Below are 15557 nucleotides of genomic sequence, written 5' to 3' on the forward strand. Positions count from 1 at the left end.
ACCTGTTGACAGGAAGCCCTAGTGCACGAGTGTCCTCTTCTTTTGAACCCTCTCCCACCCTAGCCTTCTACTCTTGCTTGTCCCCATGTCAGTCTCCTCCTTGTTACCACATCCAGGCTGAAGGCAGCAGTCCACTGGGCAGCCTCCCCTCTGCGGCTTCTCCCACCTTCAGTCTATCCCATGTGTTGATGCCAGAAGCACCATCCTTCAGTCTCACCTCTCACTCAGGTGACTCCGCTCCTTCCTGTCCAGGTACATTTCTCCAGGTCACAGCTCAGAGCTCATTACCCAGCTCTGCTTCTATTACCTGGAGTTCCTGACCTCCACACACACGTAGCTCCTGCCAGCCCAGGCTTCTCGTGACATGTTCAGCCCACTGCCTGGCTTCACACAGCTGGCTGGGTTGGTTGGTTGATTGGTTGGTTGGCTATTTTTATTGGAGTGTTCTGGCATCTGTTGCACTGCTGATTCTGGTTACATTGGCCCCACCACGTACATGCTGTGTCTCCCCGGGCACACTCTTTACTTCCCTGAGCTTGTGTCCTCATCTGTAAACATGGGCATCATTCCCGCCTCATAAAGGTCTGATGTAGCGTGCCTGTGAGTGCTGTCCCACAGCGAGCTCTTGGGGATGGCAGCCACCAGAAGCGTGCTCGCCAACACCAAAGGAGATAACTTAAGGTCCCCTCATTGATCTCCCTGGCTTCCCGTCCCTGCCGTGTCGGCCACCGGTTATTTTTAGGTCACAATGTTCTATTTAGTTTCATCGGCCCTCTCCTTCCTTGCCTCTTTCTGCTAGTGGAGGATGAAATTTCTCTCAACTGAGTTTCATCATCTGTGTGTTGATCAAACAGTGGAAGTTTCTCACCACCCCCACGATTCGCGGAGCAGCCATGCCAGGGTCCTGGGCACAGAGTGACTGTGCTGTCCTGGGCTTTTCCCAGCTCCTTGGAGTGACGTCTAATGGCCCTCCACGGCAGCTTTTGCCCACTCTGCCGCCCGTCTCCCCCCAGACTGCCCAGCCTTCCCAAGCCCCTGCAGACTTGTACACCTCTGGGAGCTGCTTCCCCTTGTTTCCTCAGCCCGCAGGGCCTGTTGCCCTCCTTCACTTGCCTTCAGTCGTCCTGGGCTCGGTGCTACCTTCCGAGACCTGCCCAAGGCTTCCCTGGCTGCCATCACACATTGGCGTAACCAGGATGATGGGATGTGGACACTGGAGTTCAGGGAAGCTGTCCCTGAAAACTCCACACAACGGGCAACATCTTTGGTAAGGAGAAAGCAGCCTGGCACCTGAAATCTAGGTTCCTGGATCCAGGTACCGACCTCATGATTTCTCAGCTATCAGCGCCTTTTGAACATGGTGTTCTCATCTAAAATGAGGATTAGGGTATCTACCTCCAACTGTCGAGATCAAATGTAATTTTGGGGGGGTACAAATACCATGTATTATATCCTAAACATAGGGCAGCTCTAATATATATTGGCCAGTTCTTCAGGAAGTGGGAAATTCTGAATGTTGACATATGATGCACATTAATGAATCCCAAAGGAAATTGAGAAATAGAAATTCCTGATCTTGGGAGTGCTCAAATTTCTTGAGATTTTTTAACCAGGATCTATACATACAGGATACAGGCTTATGAAAAATTTCAGCACTGTGGGAAAAGGATTATGTCATAGTGACCGAGAAAAATAGTGTTCAGAGTTACACATGCAGACATGCAACACACACAAAAAGACCAGCAGGTTCTTGTCTATAATTTGTGTCTATTGTGTGAGTTGATAATCCATTTACATGGCTGTAAATTTTAAAAGTACTTGAACAGTCTCCCACTTCTGCCCACATACTCAGTTCCTCTCCTGTGGACCATTTAAATTACCATTTAAAAAAAATCCTTCCAGAGATATTTAATGCATAGCACATATTCTGTTCATGAGTATATTCTGGTTCCCCCAATACACTGTCACTTAAGAGCATATACTCCAGATCGGTATCCCTAAGCAACACTACCAAGAGGAGAATACTCAAAATAAAGGATGTTATTAAAGTAATTTCCTGTAGTCAAGGGGGAGGTATGCCATGGATGTTTTCATGCAGTCAGCCTAACTGGTGGATTTAGCTTTTCACTGGTATTTAAGTATTTCATGCTAGGTTTTAAAACAGGGGGGACATAAAAGAGTTTAGTCGCTCCTGACATTAGAAGATAAACCTGAGACCTCAGCATCTGTTTTTAAAAGTTCAATCCTCACAACAGTCTCTAGGGACCTAAATAACCTCGTGGTTACCGGGTTGGGATGTGGGACTGGACAACCTGGCTCAAAGTCTGCCCCATCCACTGTGTGACCTTGTGGCAGTTACTTCACTTCTCAGGGCCTTAGCGTCATCATGTGGAAAATGGAGATTATAAAATACCTTAAGGGCACCGGGACGTCTAAGTCGGTAGAGTGGGTGACTCTTGATCCCGGGGTTGTGAGGTTGAGCCCCATGTTGGGTGTAGCAATTGCTTTAAAATCTTAAAAAAAAAAAAAAAAAGATACCTTAAGACACATGGGGATAATAAGCCACCTCATAAGGTGGCTATGGGATTACAGAAGCAAATGTGTAAAACGCTTAGGATAGGTCTGGCATGTACTCCAAGGTTGAGAGTTTACCGTTGTTTCACCTGGTTATACTACTAAATAACTGTGAGACTCTAGAGAAAACCGTTCAACTTGTGTTCTGTAAAAAGGGAAACTGGGACACTTGCATAATTGTTTTCAAGGCCTCTTCCGAGTCTAACGTCCTGTGATTCACAATCTGTGTCACTAGCAGAAGCCTAGCGTCCTGCACGTGGTAGAAACTGCTGCTGCAGGTGAAGTATTTAAGGACCCAGGTGTGGCACCAGGAGCTCTGCCTATGTTTTGAGTCTGGAGGAAGAAAAAACTAGAGTCATAACGTTCGAAGTGTAACCAAGGTTATTCCAGAGAGGGGTGGGTCTTGAAAAATGGTTGCTGCAAATAGTAATCAGTCACGCACAATAAAACATTGTCCTGATCCAGAGATGGCTCGTGTGCTTGTATGTGCGCGATTAAAGACAATGTCAAGCACCGTGAATGTGATCTTAGTGACAGCAGAGCTGGTTGGATTGGGCACAGGATTGACCGTCCGTGGTGGGGATTGTAGCATCTGCCTTCAGGGTCTCCGAAAATGCAGCTTCTCACACTAGCCTGTGCCTCCCTTTCCTTCCTCCAGCGACGACCAGAGGACTGGGCAAGATGATTTCAGCAATCGATCGGATCGCTAAAGCCTGGTGCCCCAGGGCAGAGGGAAGCTTCCCTGCTCTGGGCACTCTTTGTCCTTGTTCGTGGGTGTCACTTGGGTGGGTTCGTTTTGCTAGGGAACAGACTGAGGAAAACGGGAGATTCTGGTTTCTATGGATACTGGGCTAGCTGGGATTTGCATAATGTATTTCAGAGAACAGACAGTGTGGGGACAATGTGGACCCAGGAGGAACATAAAGGCACACAGAAACGAGGTGCAAGGCCTGGCAAGTCAAGCTCCGTTTCGGTCCTCGACTAGGAACGCGAGTCTGGGATCCGGCCCCGCACGTTGGAGAGGAGCCCCGGGGATCCGGGGAGATGGTGGGTGCACAGCGCCCCCCACAGGCACGGTCTATACTGTGGGTTCAACAAACGTCCCTGCTCTTTGGCTCCCCCTTTATCTCAGCACTTGTCGGAAGGGGTCCTTCAAGAACTGTACCTAGCGTGTGGAGCTCCCTTGTTTATTTTCAGAACATTTCGGATACGCCCTCTCATTTTAATCCCGGCCACTACGGGAGACACGTTCAGGGGTCGGCAGATCATGGGACTAGTCAGTAGCAGAGCCACACCTCAATCCCAGGTCTGGTTCCTGTCCCCAAATCCCTGGGGTTTGCGGCAGTAAACGTGGCATAACTGAGGCAATTCAGTTTGGGGGAGAGGGGTAGTGGGGAAATACTGGAGGCAGGATGGCCAGGCAGCATCGGGAAGGAATGCAGCGGGTCAGGCAGGTCGGGGGTGATGGCTGCTAGTTTATGGCTTGCTAAAGTGTAGTCACCGCGGGGCGACGAGGGGAGCGCTGGTTCAGTGCTGTGTGGCGGGACACGGGGTGGAAGTATGGAGACGGCCATTAGAGGGCGCTCTAGCTCAGGTTCTGGATGGGAGATACGGAGTCAGGAGTCAGGGCCCAGGCGTCTGGTGGGGGCCACTGGAGTCTGAGCTCTCACGTGGGGAGCGAATGGAGGGGGCAAGGGCAGCATCCTGGGAGCACTGACACATTCCGGGGTGGACCGAGGTGTCCGGGGTAGAGACGCCAGGAGTGAATGCAGAAGCGGAATCAGGGGAAGGTGACGTGACAGAAAAAATCACGTTGAAGGTAGAAGGGAGCAAGCAAGTGTTGAAAGATGCAGAGACCGGTAACATAAGAATGGGAAGTAATTCTCCAATTCCAGTTTAATCATGGCGCCTGGCAAAGCTTCTCCCAGTGTCAGTGAAGACAGAAGAGAAGATGAAAACTCACATCATCAACAAGCTGTTGGTAGAAGTTGGGAGAAATGCCCCCTAATTCTGAAGCCAGGGGAGTGGAGTTTTTAGCACCCACCCCGACTGCCTCTTGAAACACCCACCCAAGAGACCTCAAAAGCTACTCTGTCTCTCCCCTTCTCTATACTGTGAGGACCGGACACTATGAAGGTTCTGGTGTTAGACTTTGGAGTTCATAAGAGGTGGTGGTGGTGGTGTTACAAAGTCATGTTCTTGAGTCCCTCTTGCTTTATTTTTAAAATTTTGCCCCCTCCTTGCTCTATTCCCTTTTGCTGTCTGAACCTGGTCTCCGCTGTGGGAATTAAAGGAGGAATATCATGCTGCGGGTCCATGGGGGACAGCACAGCAGTGACTGGGGAGCTTATTGAAATAAGTGTTTGTTGAGTAAATAAATGCATAAAGGAATGAATCAGTACTGAAGGGAAAGTGAATCTGGGAAACAAAAGTTGAGGTGGTGAGATCCAGCCATTCCCCTCGCCTGGACTTTCACTGGTGAGGTTAAGGATCAGGACATGATTTTAACCAATGGACTTTCCTTACATGTCCTAACCCTCTACTGTTCCCAAGCTGTTCTTTGAAGTGGCCAGAAATACTGGTTTCTTCTGTCCTTTATCCTGCCATACCCATTCTGGACTGCACAGCCCAGAAAACTAGCAGGTGGAAAGGAGGGGGAGGGGTGGCAGCATCCTGAGGCCAGGATGGTGTCTCTACAAAACGGGGGGGGCGGGGCAGAGGGAGCCCTACCAGGGTGCATGCAGGTTTGTAGTTTGTTGTCGCTGTGTTTCTGTTTGTATCAGTCCACTTTTTCGTAGTCTCAGGAGAGCTGCAGGCCCTGAAGATCACACCTCCACACAACAGAGCCCCCCACTTTGGTGCCTGCCGGAAGCTGGCAGGTGCTGAGAGCCGGGGCACCAGAATGTGTGCACACATTTTCTCCTGAGCAGACCTTGTGTGGGGTCGAGGGAATCCATGTGTCTAGTTACATACTACTTTCCTAAGGATGAGTTTATTGATTAAAAGCAACAGGGGTCATAAGAACATACCACAGAACAAAGGAAAAGAATCATCCCAATTCAGTGGGAGCACATACTCCTTTAAAAGGCCATCTGCAACATCCAAGAGAAATCTCTGGCATCCTCAACAAGGAGTCTTGTCTGGGTAACAGGAGCAGAGAGAGCAGGAGGGGAGCAAGCAACCATGGGGGGGGGTGCAGAATTACAGGAAAACTGAAAAGCTAACTGCAGACTTGCAGCCCAGAGAAGAGACAGTGAAGACCAGAGTTGTTACTAAGATGGGTATAATTGAGCAAGGAATGCAGAAGATGGAGTTGGAAACATTGCCTGAAGATAGAAGTGAGGGACTTTTTTTTTTTTTTTTTTAAGAAAAAGAAATAAAGATAGGGAGGACAGAAAACAGAAATCCCGCTTAAGAATTATAGGAAAAAATCAGAACCAATGGTAATGAAATGATTGGCGTAACTGGAGATTGAAAGTGTGTATCACATTCTGGACAAATTCATGGCAAATACTTTTACTTACAGGATATAAAATCAACTCTTCTAATATCCATGACTCCAAAGGAAAACAACACAACAAACACCCAGTCATGTACAAAGGAATTAAAATCAGCCCGTGTTACCAAAAGACAATGGGGGCATGTGCATAGAATCTTGAGCAAATTCTGAATTGTCTGAGAATTGTATACCCACACATATTGCATGAAGGTAAAAAATGACATTTTCAAAAACGTAAGGATCAGAAAATATATGATCCATAAACCCTGCTTGCTTGATTATATAATTGTGATAAAGATGGATTAGGTTGCAAATGTCAAAAATTATTCCTGGAAGAGATAATATATAATGTTAAATGCAATTTAACAACAATACTCTGATTATATAACTCCAGGTTATATTAACCAAATCCTGAAAATTTGGAGCTAAGAGAAATAAAGTTTCTTAAATCCCTCAGGAGAAAAAGGAGTTGGAAAGAACAGAATTAAAATAATACATTGTTCCATTCTGTGTTTTTGATATTGAAATAAGTATATATTGGAAGGTTGCTGAAACACTAGGAGACTTTTAAAACAGCATATGTTCTTTCCAAAACATGAACAAAGAGGAAAGAAAAAAAGATAGTGCACGCAGCAAAAATGAAAACAAAGGGAACGAGAAGCCATAAAATTCAATAGAATAGTCTTTAAGTCAACAAATATATTCTTATTAAAAAGTTAAGATTTGCAAATAAGATTTTTAAAACTGCAATCAACTGCTTATTAAAAACACATCTCAGATAAAATGAGAAAACGAACCACAATAGCTAGGAGTCTGGTTTCTAACCACACACCCAAATAAAAAGAAAACATGACAGGCACCGATAATCGCACGCAGAGATTCAGAGGAAAAGGACAAAGTGAGCTTTGAAGGGCTATTTCACACCGACAAAAGCATCGACCTCTATGATAAGTCGTTGGGCATACACTGCAAGTTTGATCCCAGAAAATCAACTAAAAGCAGAACTTCCGAGAGATGTGGTAAAGTGAATCCAAATGACGTTAGCTTATAAAAACCAACACCTTTTTATGCCCCCTCGGAAATATGATAGAAATAAGATTCCATTTCACAAAATCAACTAAAATATAAAACCACCTCTTGAATTAAAATTTAAAACAGAACTAGAGAACTTTACTGAATAAGCAATCATAAATAAAAATACCTATGGTTTGGGTCTGAAATTAGACCAATGATTTTAATTTAATTTGGAATAACAAGAAAGGTTAGTCAAAATTGTTGGGGGCAAAAGAAATCTTTAAAGTGGTCATATCCCTAAGATTGTATCCTGAGAAAATATTCAGATATTGACAGAAGAAATTATGTACAAGGTTCCTTGTTCATCACAGAATTATTTAAAATAGGGAATAGTTGGAAATAAATATACAAAAGAAGGGGCATAGAAATAAGTTATTCCAAATGCTGGAATACCATGAAGCTACTAAAAAAAACAACCAAAAAATTTATCCCTCCCCCTGCTCTAACCATATTTAGACATGAGGATATGCTACATGATAAAAGACAAAGTTAAAAAAAAAAAAGGCAAACTGTAATCAGTACAATTCCAAATTTGTAAATCTATCGTATTTTTGACACGAATACCTGATATTGTGAACAAAGGGTATCTTTGGATGATGTGTTTATGTGACTTTTGCTTTCTTCCTTCTCCCTCATCCTCTTCCTCCTTTGTTTTCTAAAAAGAGAAAGCATTACACTTAAAATCGGAAAAGGGGACGTTAAGAAAATAAGATTCTGTTAGAGGCGACAATTTGGTGGTGGCTGGTGCCCCTGACGCAGGGTTTTATTTGCAGGATTGTGAGGCTAGGAGGGGGCAACCTGCACAGACAAGAGAGGGGGAGCACAAACACTGGACTGGGTCCCCAGAGAGAGGATGGGTGACAACGTGGGGACAAACGGAAGCAACCTCATAGACTCATTGCGAATCCGGGACTGTTTCCAGCAGGACCACCTGCGGAAAAATAAGCAGCAGAGGAATCTAGCAAAAAAGAAAAAAAACAAAAGTGAAGTCAGAGCCCTCCAAAGGGCTGCCCCGCAAGGGCCAGAACCCGCGGATTCGGAGACCCCTTGTGGCGCGCGCCCACACCAGGGACCACGAAGGAGGTCGCTTTCTGCAGGGCGGCGCCGCGTTGTTCAGCTGGAGGAGGCGACGGTGGAAACGTCAACCCAGAGGATCCAGGCGCCTCATTAAGGCATCCGGGTCTTAGGAAAACTTCCTAAGCAGGGACGCTGCTATTGGCTCCTGCAACTAGCATGATGTCACCATCAACCAATCTGAAGTCAGTTGAGCTTCCCTGGCTAAGGAGTTAATTAAGGAGTTAATTAACTCTTCCTAAACCATAGGAGCCTGCAAAAACAGTACGCCTCTTGTTTTTTTTTTTTTTTTCCTGGCTACTCTTTAACCAGGGTAGGGGAGTGAGGAAGTGGAGTCGGAAATACACAGTAAGAACAGGTAGTGCCTGGTTTTGTAGATAAAGGTATAGATGCATTTTCTTTAAGGTATAGAAGTAACACGTTTATTCAGAAAATGGTAGAAAGAATCACCCCAAATTCCACCATCTCTTACACATTTCGATATAGTTTCTTCCTGTACTTTTAAACTCAAAACTGTGAGATTTTATAGAAATTAACTCACGCCACATTTTCTTTGTAGCTTTTTAAATTGACTTGCTGTGAGACTTTTCCTTTGTTATACTCTTCAAATGCATAGTATTTAATAGCCGCAAAACTTTTCAATTAAATGGGCATTCCATAAGTGCACCAGTATATAATTCTGTGCTATCATGTTTACTGGTTGCAAGGAATTGTATTGTATGGATATATCATAATTTATTTTAAAAGTGCCCACGCCACTATTGAAAAGAAGGCTTCAGTGAACTTTATTGTATATACATTGTATTGTAGGACACCTGTCCAATGAATTCCTTAGGATGAATTCCTAGAAGTGAAATTTCTGTGTCTAACAGATTGCTCTCCAGAAACATAAACAGTGTCTAGTTCTTTACACCCTAAACAAACTTGGATGCTTCCAATCTCTTACATCTTTGATAATATAGTACAAAATGATAGCTCATGAATGTTTTTCTATTCATTTCCTTATTAGTGATGTTGACCACGTTTTCACATATTCAATGGCCTTTTATATTTCTTTTCTGAATTATCTGTCTTCTTTGTCCATTTTTATATCAGGATGTCTTTTTCGAATCCATTTGCAAGATCTCTAATTTCAACTTGACAGTATTTTCTTGAATCTTTTTCATAGGGACATAATGAATGTATACTTTTCTCTTATTATGCTATTTTGTCAGGCTTTTGTTTCAGTATGTAGGTATTTTGTAGTGCATCTGGACAACTTTCCTGTTTTATCTGTGCTGTGGAATAGCTTGTGTATTATGTTCCTGAAAAGTTTAAAGAACCAGAGACATTATTGGAGGTAATTCTTTGACTACTTTAAAAATATCTTACACAATTCTTAGTCAATTCAATTAATCTATTCTTAATTAAGTTTTTCTTATTTTAGTTCATTAAAGTTTTAAATAAACCTGTATTAAAATTTCTTTATCAAAAATTTAAAAATTAGTAGTATTCACTTGGGTACAAATGCAAAATTCAAAAGAAAGACAGTACAAGTTAAATTTCTCACTCTTCTCTGTCCCCAGCCATCTACGTCCTCTTCCCATAGGCAAGCACTATTACTGGTTTATCATGGATGGATCTTTCTGGAGATATACTAAAATAACAAAAGCACATTCTTTTCTTAAACCACAAAATAGTCACAGACTGTAAGTATCTTCACCTTGCATTTTTAAAATGATTTTATTTATTTGTCAAAGAGAGAGAGAGAGAACAGGCTGGGGGTAATGACAGAGGGAGAGGGAGAAGCAGGCTCCCCTGGGGCACCTGGGTGGCTCAGTTGTTAAGCGTCTGCCTTCGGCTCAGGTCATGATCCCAGGGTCCTGGGATCGAGGCCTACATTGGGCTCCCTGCTCCGCTATGAGCCTGCTTCTTCCTCTCCCACTCCCCCCAGTTGTCTTCCCTCTCTCCCTGGCTGTCTCTCTCTCTCTGTCAAATAAATAAAATCTTTAAAAAAAAGAAGAAGGGGAAGGAGAAGGAGAAGGAGTAGAAGAAAGAAGAAGAAGAAGAAGAAGAAGAAGAAGAAGAAGAAGAGGAGGAGGAGGAGGAGGAGGAGGAGGAGGAGGAGGAGGAGGAAGAAGAAGGCGGCTCCCTGCTGAGCAAAGAGCCCAATGTGGGACTCAATCCCAGGACCCTGGGAATATGACCTGAGCCGAAGGCAGACACTTAACTGACTGAGCCACCCAGGCATCCCTTCATCTTGCTTTTTAAAAATATATTTTGAAGATTTTATCTTACATAACACATAAGAGTTACCTCATTCTTTTAAGAACTGTGTATTGTCCCATTGTCTATAACTTATAATTTACTTACCTACATTGTTTTTGAAAAAAAATAAGGTTACTTCTAATACTTGCTATTACAAATGATGCTACAGTAACTATCCTCCGGAGTAACTATCGAATCTGTGAGTTGCTTCCTTTTATTAAGCAAGGTTAGCCCATTTGTAATAATTGGCATGACAGAAAAGCTTAGATTTAATTCTGTCATCAAATTTATGATTTCTGCTTTTATTGCTTCTAAAATTTTATAATTTTTATGATTTTATATTTTATAATTTTAAAATTTTTTATAATTGTTACATTTTACTATGTCTGTGTTTGTTCGTATGCATGTTTATGTTTCTTTTTGTAATTTGGAAGTATTTTATTTTAGGTCATCTCTCTAACTATAAACTTTTTTGAGCTGTTTTTATTCTTTGAAGTAAAAAAAATGGATAATTTCTGTATAATTTCTGCTGTTTGCAATTGTTGGTTCTTTGTAGTTTTGTATATAACCATTTTGAAAAATATTCTGTGCTCTGTGTAATGATTTTAAAAATGTGTCATAAATTCTTTGACACTCTTCCTTTGAAGGGAGGGATCTAATTCCCCTCTCCGTAAGTGTGTGCTGGACTCAGCAACTCAATTCTAAAATGATAAAATGAAGCAGAAATGATGGTGTGCGACTTTGGAAAATAGATCATATAAAAGCACTGCGACTTCCATCCTGACTGCTCTCCCCCTGTTGGGTCATTTGCTCTGCTGTGTCTCCAGGACGTTCATGGAAGTAGATCCTCCAGCCCCGGTCAAACCTTCAGATGACCACAGCCCTGGCTGACACCTTACCTGCAATCCCTTGAGAGACCTAGAGCCAGAACCACCCAGCTAAGCCACTCCCGGGTTACTGACTCTCAGAAACTGTGTCAGATAATAAATGTTTGTCATTTTAGGTTTTGAAGTAATATTTTTCACAGTAGATAAGTAAAGGGCACTATTCATGTTTCCTGTTGAATTCTATTTTATCTGACATAATATTGCTACTCTCATTTAATTTTTGTGTCTGTTTGTCTAGTATGCATTGGTTCATCCTTTTAGTTTTAACTTTCTGTGTCATTTTTTAAAGATACGTCTGCAGTACAATAGTAAGATGAGACTTTTTTCAGATGTTGTTTTTAATAGAAAAATCTAAAATTTATTTTTACTGTCACTCTGTTTTATGTGTTTTACACTTCTTTGTTGTATTTTCTACCCATATTTTGCTATGTAAAGTGTACTTTCTTTGCATTTTTTTCCTCTAGAAATTTGGTGTTTATGTTATTTGTGGTTTTAGTAGCTATCTTCAGTCCTTTTTTTTTTTTTTTTAAAGATTTTATTTATTTATTTAACAGGGAGAGAGAGATAGCAAGACAGAGAACACAAGCTAGCAGAGGGAGAGGGAGAAGCAGATTCCCTACTGAGCAAGGAGCCTGATGCAGGGCTTGACCCCAGGACCCTGGAATCATGACCTGAGCCAAAGGCAGGCACTGACTGAGCCACCTAGGCACCCCTCTATTTTTTTTAAGATTTATTTAATTTATTTAAATAATCTCTACACCCAATGTGGTGCTTGAGCTCACAACCCCAAGATCAAGAGTCACATGCTCCACCAATTAAGACAGCCAGGCACCCTGCTATCTCCCGTTCTGTTAGAAAACGTAACTAACACTCCCCACTCATTTTATGAAATTAGCATTACAGATCAACACCTGAAAGGGACATTATAAGAAAGATAATTATAGACCAATTTCATTTATAATCAAAGATCCCAAACAAAAGTTCTAAACAAAGAGTGAACCAGATCTTATTTAAAAACAGTATGTATATATGTGTAAACACAACTGGGTTACGTTTATTTCAGGAATTTATTTCATTCCTTGCTTTTAAAGTTTCAGAATCAATTATCTTATCACATTAACAAAAGAAAAAAGTATATGATCATCTCATTAGATGTGGAAAAATCATCTGATAAAATTCAACAGCCGTTTATTTAAAAATACTTTGAAAACTGGGAACAGAAAAAAGATTCTCAATCTAATAATGAGTATATGCAAAAACTTAGAGGAAACACATACTTAATGATGAAATGTTAAAAGCTTTTTTCTTGAAGTCAAGAAGAAGACAAAGATGTCCACAATCACCACTTTTTATTTTTTTAAGATTTTATTTATTTATTTGAGAGAGAGTGAGTGAGAGAGCATGTGCAGGGGGAGGAGCACAGAAAGAGCCACAGAAGGAGAGGGAGAAGCAGACTCCCTGCTGAGCAGGGAGCTCTAAGTGGGGTCCAATCCTGGGACTCCAGGATCATGACCTGAGCCAAAGGCAGATGCTTAACTGACTGAACCAGCCAGGTGCCTCACAATCACTTTTATTCAGCATCTTTTGGAAGCCCTAGGCAGTGGGACAAGGCAAGGTAAAGAAATAAAAGGCATAGGATTGAAAAGAAAAAAATACAACTCAGTATTTGTAGATGGTACAATTATTTGTGTAGGTAAATCAAAACAATTTACACATAAATTACTAATAAATAAGTCTATCAAGAAACTAGAATGTGAAATTTAGCAAAAGGCATTTTCAACAAAAGATTTTCTCAGTCATATTGAAAAATTAAATATTTAGGAATAAATATAACAAAATATGTTACAAACTCTACGCAGAAAATTATAAAACATTTTGAAACTTGAAAAAAATTAATAAATCCCTCTGATTAAAAAAATTTTTTTGAAAAAATTTAAGATCTAAATAAATAGCCAATATACAATGTTCATGGATTATAATATTCAATCAATATTGCTAGGATGTCAATTCTCCCCCAGTTGTTCTAAAGATGTGACACAATCCCAGTCAAAATTCCACATGATTTATAAAAATATATTGGGTAGATTGTAGAGTCAAATGTAAATAGCACGTAATGCTTTCACATGTGAGGGATAAAATATTTTCAAGACATTGGTATAGGGAAATAAACAAGGCACGCACAAATATTTAACTATAATTAAGAGATTGAGGAACTTGACTCATTAAGAAGTTCTGTTCATCAAAAGAAGTCATTAAGAAAGTAATCATTCAAGCCACAGAGTAAGAGAAGATATGTGTAAAACATATAATCCAACAAAGGGCTTGAATTCAGAAAATATGAAGAAGTAAAGATGGGCTCTATTATAGTTCTCCGTCTAAAACCCAGGCCAAAATGCAAAGAGAAAAGAAACATTTTCACTTGCCATATGTATTCTTTCCCAGTTTAGACAACCAAGAGCCCAGGGTGGGATGGCTAGGAGGGAACCAGAACCCTCGTTTGTCACAACTAGGAATTTTGCTTCTGCACTGAAGTGTCTTTGTTCTGCGTTTGGTGCAGCTGACTCCATCAGAAACAAGTGTGGCAGCTTGCCAGTCTCTGGGGTGGTGCACTGCTCTCTGCTTGTACAAAGGTAACTGGGAGCAAGAATTATGAATGACTTGGGACACCTGGGTGGCTCAGTCGATTAAGTGTCTGCCTTTGGCTCAGGTCATGATCCCAGGGTCCTGGGATCAAGTCCAACATAGGGCTCCCTGCTCAGTGGGGAGTCTGCTTCTCCCTCTCCCTCTGCCTGCTGCTCCCTATGCTTGTGCTCTCTCTCTGTCAAATAAATAAATAAAATCTTTTAAAAAAAGAATTATAAACTACTTTAGTATTCTAATTTTTTAAATCCATATTTTTAAAAACATGCTATAATGAACATGTATTACTTTTAAAATTAGAAAATAAAGTCCTGAGCCTTGTAATAAAAAAGTGCAGAGCGGCAGGGTGGCTGTACAATGATGTAAAATGAGGACGACAGTAAAACCCTGCCCGCACTCAAGATACCTCCTCTACGTTCATATTTCTCTATCCGAAATTGTACCGTGTGCTTCCTATCATTTAAGAATTCCACTCTCCCCCATGGGTTCCCATTTAAAAAATCTAGATACATATTCAGCTCTCGTGTTAGCTGTTCTAAATTGTTGTCTCTATCAGGTGCTTTGGGAAACACAGGGGTGAGAACAACTGCTTCCTGAGTCAGAGAAAACCTCCCAGAAGGGATGACAAGTGTGCTGGGATTTAAAAGATAAATAGGAGCTAGCCAGACAGAGAGATGGTGGGAAGTCACCCCAGCCATGAGGAAGGACAGCATATTCAAAGGTGAGTGGCTGGGAATTGTGTGGCAACTTTGGGGAGCCAACCATATTTTGTTGCAGGAGTTGAAAGGAGTTCAATGTGTAGGGTGGGTCTGTGTGTGTGTGTATGTCAGGAGTAAGGGGCAGGAGGGGACAGTGGTGTGCATGGAAAGCCTTGGGGACACACAGAGAGATTTGAACTTTATCCTGTAGGTGCTGGGGAGCCACTGAAGGTTTCAAAGGAGGGTCCAGGTATGATCAGGAGCAGGTTTCCCTTTCCTCTCTTCCCACATCCCCTAGCCCAGGGAGGTTATTCTCTGTATGAGGACAGAATGACAATAATGGCTTGACTTCCACAGCCATGATGCTCATTACTTGAAGAATTACAGCCACTCATGGGCTTTGGAGTCATCGCTGGGGAGCTGAGGGCGTCATTGGAGTCCTCAGAGTCTCGGCAGCCAGGATGATGTCATGCTTTCTGTGACTGGAGGCCTCCTTCCCCAGGGACAGCATTCACTGTGTTCCTTACAAGTAAGTCTCTCCCCAGGTGGACAGTGCATGCCCACAGGCTGAAGAAGGCCCAAGATGGTGAGCTCTGATTTGAGCTGAGGTAAATGCCCAGAGGTGGCTTGTGATGTTTTTTGAACATTAAACATGGTGTTGACAGTGGCTTCTGATCTCTCCATCTGTAGGTCAGCTCTGTTAGGGAAATGGCCAAATGATACAATGGTAATGAGTCCTTCTTTGCAAGACCTCTGAGATGGGTCCTATTCCCTTTGGCCTGTCAGGCTCCCCTCTGTACTCCTCTGTAGCCTTCCCCAGAATCCATGAAGGCAGGACTTAAATTATGACAGATCCTAACAGCT

The sequence above is a fragment of the Ursus arctos genome, unplaced genomic scaffold (genome assembly GCF_023065955.2).
Source record: "Ursus arctos isolate Adak ecotype North America unplaced genomic scaffold, UrsArc2.0 scaffold_11, whole genome shotgun sequence".
Lineage (NCBI taxonomy): Eukaryota > Metazoa > Chordata > Mammalia > Carnivora > Ursidae > Ursus > Ursus arctos.